This window comes from Felis catus, chromosome A1, assembly GCF_018350175.1.
Source record: "Felis catus isolate Fca126 chromosome A1, F.catus_Fca126_mat1.0, whole genome shotgun sequence".
NCBI lineage: Eukaryota > Metazoa > Chordata > Mammalia > Carnivora > Felidae > Felis > Felis catus.
The window spans coordinates 36,668,768-36,676,491 of NC_058368.1; the positions used below are offsets into that span (position 1 = coordinate 36,668,768).

General features: G+C 40.5%; 1 long non-coding RNA gene across 1 annotated transcript; it reads left to right on the forward strand.

Annotated features, from left to right (window-relative positions):
- Positions 1-2,104: 2,104 nt before the first annotated feature.
- Positions 2,105-7,724, forward strand: LOC123384377. The gene is made up of 3 exons (XR_006595396.1): positions 2,105-5,307; positions 6,042-6,875; positions 7,404-7,724. It is a non-coding gene; the product is annotated as an uncharacterized LOC123384377 (long non-coding RNA).

Below are 7,724 nucleotides of genomic sequence, written 5' to 3' on the forward strand. Positions count from 1 at the left end.
GGGATCTGACCAGTTTACCGTTAATGAATCACACTCTGTGGCGAGGTAGCTGCCTTTCATCTTAAATACTAAAGTCAGACTTAGAGCCATGCACATCGTTAAGCAGATGCTTTGCCTCACCACTTGTCTTTCAGTTGCAGAAAATATCGGTTTCATTGCAAAATTAAATTGGTATGCTTGTCTAATTAACTGTGAGTATTGGGACAAATTCTTTCCCCCTCTTCTCCTTTTATTCCATAATCCTATTCAAAACCAGATCCCAGAAGGAGAAACAGCATGTCCTCACCAGCTCAGCAAGTTTCTTATGAAGCAATGCTTCTTCCATTCAGACTCTGCTGCCTTAACAGAGGCAAGAATGTGAGTGATGACTCTTCAGTGGCCTTGAGAGTCCCATCAGCTCTCATACCCCAATGTGTAAGCCCCAGGGATCCCCCTTGATGAGAATTTTGTCTGAGGAGAGGTCTTTGAACACAATGTGTTGTGTAATATGACCAACCATCTAACTAGAAACCCCAAACTAAGGGGTCTCAGGCCAGCTGTCTCAGGCCAGGGATCGTGTGAAACCTCGTATGCTGAAGACTTATCTGAGCTGTCCACACTCGATGGAGAAATGCTGGTCAACGAGTAGAAAGACTGGCATAGGGAAGCCAGAGACCAAGCCACTACTATCCAGTTTACCATCTGGGTTATTGGGTAAATAATTAAAAAAGTAAAGAGATAGAGACACAGAGATTGATTTAAGAAGTCATAAACAACAGAAAAGATGATTGCTGGAGTAGTCAGGGTTCTCCAGAGAAACAGATCAAATAGTGAAGCAGGACCCAGTCATTGCCCCGACTGAGTCCATTTTGCCTTCAGCCTGTTCCACTTAATGGCTGTTTTCCCCTCTATCTACTCAGGTAACTCTGGCAGGGGGTGTGGTGGGCAAAACCTCCCGTGATGGGAATCAAAATTGCCCCTTTAAGCAGTAACGACTGCCCTGATGTCAGTAAGACCCCATATGATCGATCCCAAGATAATGATCAACCTGACTTTTGTTGCTCAGCTGCACATGCCCACCAATCTTTGTTCTGCATTTTCCCTGTATAAACTTAGAAGTATTCTCAGCAGTTCTTGGGACACTAGTCTGCTGTCTTCCTGGTGTTGGCCTCATTGAAGTAAAATCCTTTCTTGTTTCACCACCATTGGCCTCTCTGCCTTCCCATTTTGTCAGCAGTGAGTGGCACAACCTGGTCCCTTTGGGACCCTGGGACCAGGTGTAAGATCTTGCACCCTGGAGCTCTGGTAACAATAGGATGTTATCTATATCTAATATTTCTCTTTTCCTGATTATTGACACTTTTTCTATGTGGTATTCAAAGGCAACCTCCCCAGCTTGATTTGAATCTTGTCTAAACCATGGTATTCATGTTCAAATTCCTTTGTGTGTGTTTAAGCCTTCCTCTTGCACATCTTGAGTTTTCAGATTTGCTCACTTTCCTCTGTGTTGGGCTACCAGTCAGTACAGGGAGTCTTAGCTTTACCTAGAAAACCTGAGAAACGAACTCTCTGGCCCCTCCTCATTTTTTTTTTTTTTTTTTTTTTGGTATACAAATCAACTAGTATTTTAATTTTGTTACTTCATTGGACAGTGAATTCTGCCCAGACTCACATTTAAGACCACCCTCTTCTGACACAAGACCTTATTAATGCATCCTGTTTTGATCATGGGGTCCTTTTCAATGTTTTTTGTTTTTGTTTTTGTTTTTGTTTTTTTCTGGGTCCCTGGATTTAAAATTAGCATACGGTTACCTTTCATATTTTATTTTATTTATTTTATTTTTTATTTTTTAGGTAGGATCCAGATCCAATGTGGGCTTTCACTTACAACCCTGAGATGGAGTCTCATGATCTACTGACTGAGCCAGCCAGGCACCCCTACCCTTTCATATTTAAAATTTTCACCTAATTTAGTGTTTGTTACTATGCAGTTTTCATTTCAGTATTTTCTTTTTTAGTGTGTGCTTATTCTCTAAGTATATTAATTTTTAAACTTGAGATTTGGATGTTATTTTATTATTTGGATCCATATTACTGCCATTTGTAATTTTTCTTCTTTTTTTTTTTTTGAGGCATTTGCATATTCTCCCAGTTTAGCATCATCTAACATCTAAACATTTCACCAGGTGTGTTCTATTTTCCTTTTCTGTTATTAGTGTTCAATGTTTATGGATCTTTGAGAGGCACAGGCCAGGAAAATCCCAGGGAGAGACATAATGCATGTGCTCAGCTGGACTTGTTGAAAATGATTCCACGTTAGCAGGATAATCTTAAAAAGAGTTACCACTTCCTTGTGTGATCTCTCTCCCTTAACCCTGTTGTCAAGGAAACATATCAAGACTTACTTATCCCTTTTATGATTTTTGGCCAATTCTCAGTACATATGTAATAAATGTCAAAGTCTCCAACTTTAAGGGGCAGCTTCCTCAATATATTTGGAAAAGAAGTGATTTATCATGTATTTGTCAGGGAGTTAACTACTTGGCAGCTAATTCTTTGAATTGCAGGTTTTCTGCAGTGAACCCCACTCTTTGCTGCTGGTTACTGCCTAGGTTTCTTGGGCTACATTCTGCTCAGTGCAGTGCCGCCACCATGGTCTAGTTCTGTGAGGGCAGGGCTGAGTTCCTGTCTTCTAATCATCAAATTCTAGGCACTCAGCACGATGTCTGTCCATAGAAGTTTGTAAGAGATATGTTTTGGGTGGATGAGTTTGTTAATTGTCTGCTATATGTAAAGCAAAATGACACTAAGCACTGGGAATCCAATGGTGATTCAGAAGTCCCTGCTTCTTATAGGCTATAGTTTCACAAAGAAGATAAAGTATTAAATAGGCAATTAGAATAATATATGATAAGTGATGTGCCAGGTTGGTGAGGCTGATGGGAAATAGGGTAAGGGAAGACACTGATGAGGGTTGAAATAAGGATCTAAGGATTGTAGCTGGGTAGGGAAACACCTGAAGATAGAGTGTGGTGATAGGGAATAGAGGGATCAACTATCTGGAGGAAGCCCTGAGTGAAAGAATTGGGAAAATTGAAATTGTGCTCAGAGAGTGGGGTGTTTGGCTCATTTTTTCAAAGGTACAGAAGTTCCAGGTAAAATTGCAGTTCATGATGTGCTATGTCAAAGAATGGTCTGGTGGAGAAAATCACTATCTGGGAACGGGTCAAAGAAGTGAGAGGTCAGAGGCTGGGAGGACTCATCCACATGCTGATATTATTTACAATAATCAGAGTCTCCACAGATCTCAAACTCTTCTTCCTCTAGAACACAGATCATCTCTTTTGAGTTAGGCTGCTGTTCTGGGTGCACCCCATGCAGCTTTGTCATGACTCAGCATTTATCACACTGCTTGGTCATCGCCTTTTACATGTCATGGAAATCAGGAACCACACTGTCTCTCTGGCTCTAGCAGAGAGTAAGGTACACAGAAGGGCTTGATAAATATTTTTCAATGAAAACATGAATGAAGAATTCAGTTATTATAAGTAGGCTTGGTTTCAGCTTTACATTGATGAAGGGACTCAATATCACTAGAATCTTTTTTTTTCCCTCCCCTCTATTTCTGGACTCTGCTTCTTTTGTTTTGTCCCTATTCTTAGACATTTCTCTCTTTGTGCTAGAGAAATGGAACCAGACCTCATACTGCTCAGTCCATTGTCTCCACAGTTGGGTACATGTAGTCCACAGCATGCAAAATGTTATCCAAAGCATATGGCCTGAGAACAGGGAAAGCATGGTTACTTGGAGGGAAATCAAGGCACTACACACACACACACACACACACACACACACACACACTTGTGTATCTCAAGAAGAGTAACTGGATTCAAGCAGCAGAAACAATAGATAGACAACAGTAACAACAATATTTTTTCTTGTGACACCAACAATAACTTCAAAAAGCACAGAAGTCAAATCTTGTTTGCTCTTCAGGGCACAGAGTCCTCACCTAGATGTTTCTGAGTGAATGTCATTTGCCTTTGTTCATGATGAGGTGCTCACTTTAACTTCTTGGAATCCCAGGACCACTGAACCACAGAGTTTGGAGGTTGCTGGCTGTGGGTCACGATCCTCACATTCCAGAAACCTTTTTGAGCCATGTGGACAGTAGCACTGTGGTTGCCATAGAAAGACTCCTTTTGGGGAATCTCCTTGAGATACACTGATGGAAACTTGACAGTGACTTCCAATTGTAGTTAGAGCCACAAGACTTCCAGTAAATAGCCTCACTGCTGAAAACAACTGTCTTGAAGAAGAGAGGATAAAGGCACAGGGAGTTGGAGAGGAGTGTGTGTGCAAGAGTTAAATGAGAACCACTGAAAGCTATAGGTGTAACTGAAAGTCCACAATAGCTTTCAAGATGACAGGAAAAAGAGGCTTCCATGGTCAGTGTTACGTCTTAGAAGCCAGAGGCTAAGTCTGCCAGTGGCATTTAGCCATGCATAGTGATCTAATAATCAGAATCTTTTACAAAATATAAAAAGCCTCAGGAGAAGGAAAAGTAACAAAATCCATTTTGGAAGAACTTAAGCAAATCTTTGGAAGGGAAAAAAACCAAAGTGATAGACAAGTTATTGTATGGAACAGACATGAGAACATTATCTTAATCTCCTGGCCAGTATTCTCCCAGGCTTTGGTCCATTTTAATTCCCTTCCAATTTACAAATTACTTTAACATTTATAAGGGACACAGATGTGTCTTAAATTGATAAGTAGAGTGTCAAGCATCACTTCCAATAACAGGAAAAGAATCCACAGTCTTTAATTTTTACGTCTAATTGACTTCAGTTGAGGTGTAGTCAAATGTATATTATTTCTTAATTTGACACCTTCTATTTAAGAGGTCTTATTTTATGTGTATCAGAGTCACAGGTGTGAAATTAGTCACTGGGAAGGCTAACTGTTCCAGATTCTTTTGACCTTATGGCTGGAAGGAATTTAATTGTAACCTCATAAAAAGAAAGGAATTCTGGTCACTAGGGAAGATGATTACATGGTCATTGACAATGTGAACTTGAATGGCTACATTAGCTCTTTAATTATAATGAATCAAGAAGAAACGTTCAAGGTTGGAAAGGAGGCTCCTGATAGGGGATAATGACAGGTACTTATGCAAATGGTATCAACACTGACAGAATGAAGAGGCTGGAGCCAGAAGGGAGATGTGCAACACCTACCGAAGATTCAGCATCTGTCATTAAAACTACTGCATAAAGTGACACGGTTCCATTCACTAAATCTCAAGGTGGAGATTTTCTTTGTTAGGTTAGTACTTCTGTTGTCTTTTCCCTTCTGAAATTTTGGTGCCAATTTAGTGTGAATTTCCTTAAATGTGAATTGAGGAAGAAGTAAATAAATAGCAGACCAACATGTTCTTTACATAGGTTCTTATTAGTAAAAAAAACAAAAACAACAACAAAAAAACATTATTGTTTGTCTTTTAATTCCCAGCTCTGGCTTCAATATCTATCATTTCAAAGTACCCAGGGCAGTTCTTAATGCATAGAAAATACTTATTAAAACTTGATAAATAAATTAATGATTGAATGAACGGATGATTATGGGGACATGAATGTTGTAAAGGAGAAAGGAAAGAAACTAAAAACCCAACTGAGGGACAGAGCTTCAATATTAGATCTCAATTATGAAACTGAACAAAGGAAACCTCATTCAAACTGGAGTCTGAGGCGTGCCTGGGTGGCTCAGCTAGGTAAGCATTGGGCTCTTGATCTCGGCTCAGGTCATGGTCTCATGGTCATGGGATGGAACACTGAGCTCGATGCTCTGAGCTCCATGCTCAACATGGAGCCTGCTTGGGATTCTCTCCCTCTCTTTCTGCCCCTTCCCCACTTGCACACTCTCTTTGTCTAAACAAACGAACAAACAAACATTTAAGAAAAGGTATTTAAAATGGAGTCTGAAGGGGAAAAAAAAAATGGAGTCAGGAGGCCAGGAGGGGTAGTTCTCACAGACCTACCACTGGTTCAAACTCTTTGCAGATCCTAAGGGGAAGACGCCTACTTTACTACCTAACAGGAGGAAGATTTTCTCCTCCCCCAGCAACAGCCCAGCCAATGAGGACTGTCACAAATCAGCCAATGAAAAGACACTACATTTCCAATTCCCAGTTTACTCCAATGGACTTTTTGCTTATAAAAGCCCTTCCCAGCTCCCCCCTTTCCTTTATAAAAGAGCCTCTCCCTTATTCTTTATGCTTGCCTATGGTTCACCATAGCTTACTTGTCCTGAACTGCAATTCCTCTGCTATTCAGAAATAAACCTATTTTGCTATTAAAATAACTGGCTGTTTTTATTATCCAGGCTGATACGATTTACACAGCTTTTACAACACTGAAAATAGATGTATTTCTTGGAATTCTTTAAAGAAAGTCTGTTGAGAACACTTATGAGATAATCATTTTTAGTCAGAGATTACTTAATTAAGGTAAGGATATATAAACAGCTTGCACCACCCACAGGCAAAGTACTGATGTTTGTCTGGGTAATGAAACTGGTTTCTGCTTATAGAAAACTAGGCAGCCCTCCTTGGAGCTTTTTCTTCTGAACAAGCACAACAATGACAAAAATCCATACAGAAAATATGTTTTTTTAGGACATAGAGTCATCATCTTAGGGAGAAAACAGTTATTCCTTAGTCCTAATATTTGGTCCTTGGGGATAGAACTTCTATTACAATAATCTTCCCCTTTCCTTTTTACTTGTCTTCAGGAAAAGAGACTTTATTTGGTATGCCAACTTGAGAGAAGAGCTGAACCTCACCCTCTTTTTTAGAGCCACTCTGCTCACAAGAAGCCTGCATTATTTTTCCTCTGGTCAGTTGTTCTCAAAAGTGTGTTCTCAGACCAAAGGCCTCAAGATTCTCTGGAGACTTGTGAGAATTTGTTATCTGAATGAGCCACCCCCCCAAAAAATATTAAAAAATTAAAAAGAAGGGGCACCTGGGTGGCTCAGGCAGTTAAGCATCTAACTTCCTCTCATGTCATGATCTTGTGGTTCATGGGTTCAGGCCTCATGTTGGGCTCTGTGCTGACAGCTCAGAGTCTGGAGCTTGCTTCGGATTCTGTGTCTCCCTTTCTCTGCCCCTTCCCCACTCATGCTCTGTCTGTCTCTAAAAAATAGACAAAGAAACAAACAAAATTTAAAGGAGCCAAAGATGGCCTCTGGGTGTTGGCCCAATCTGTTTTCTTCTTCACAGCAGTATGGGACCAGTTAGCTCAATAGCCCACTGGCACCAAACTTAATTTTTTACATATCCAAATGTTTTAAGCAGAGCCCTAATAAATTAGCAGATTATTAGCCAAGTAGATCCTACCTGCTTTGCATACCCCATATAATTGCAGCCAGCCTCCACTAACTGTAGAGAAGAGGAGAGAAGAGAAGAGAAGAGAAGAGAAGAGAAGAGAAGAGAAGAGAAGAGAAGAGAAGAGAAGAGAAGAGAAGAGAAGAGAAGAGAACTACTGGAGCTGTAAAGAAGACTCCAAGATGCTGCTGCCCTTCAGAGCTCTGTGACCCAGACCCTCCCCATGGACAGCTGCACAACATCACCCAGACACTTGATCCTCTTGCTGGGTGGTGGTCTCTGCATTATCTCACGCGGTGAGAGACCTGCCCCACATATGAACGTGTCAAAGTGTCAGCCAAATAAAGCTTGTTGTATGTTA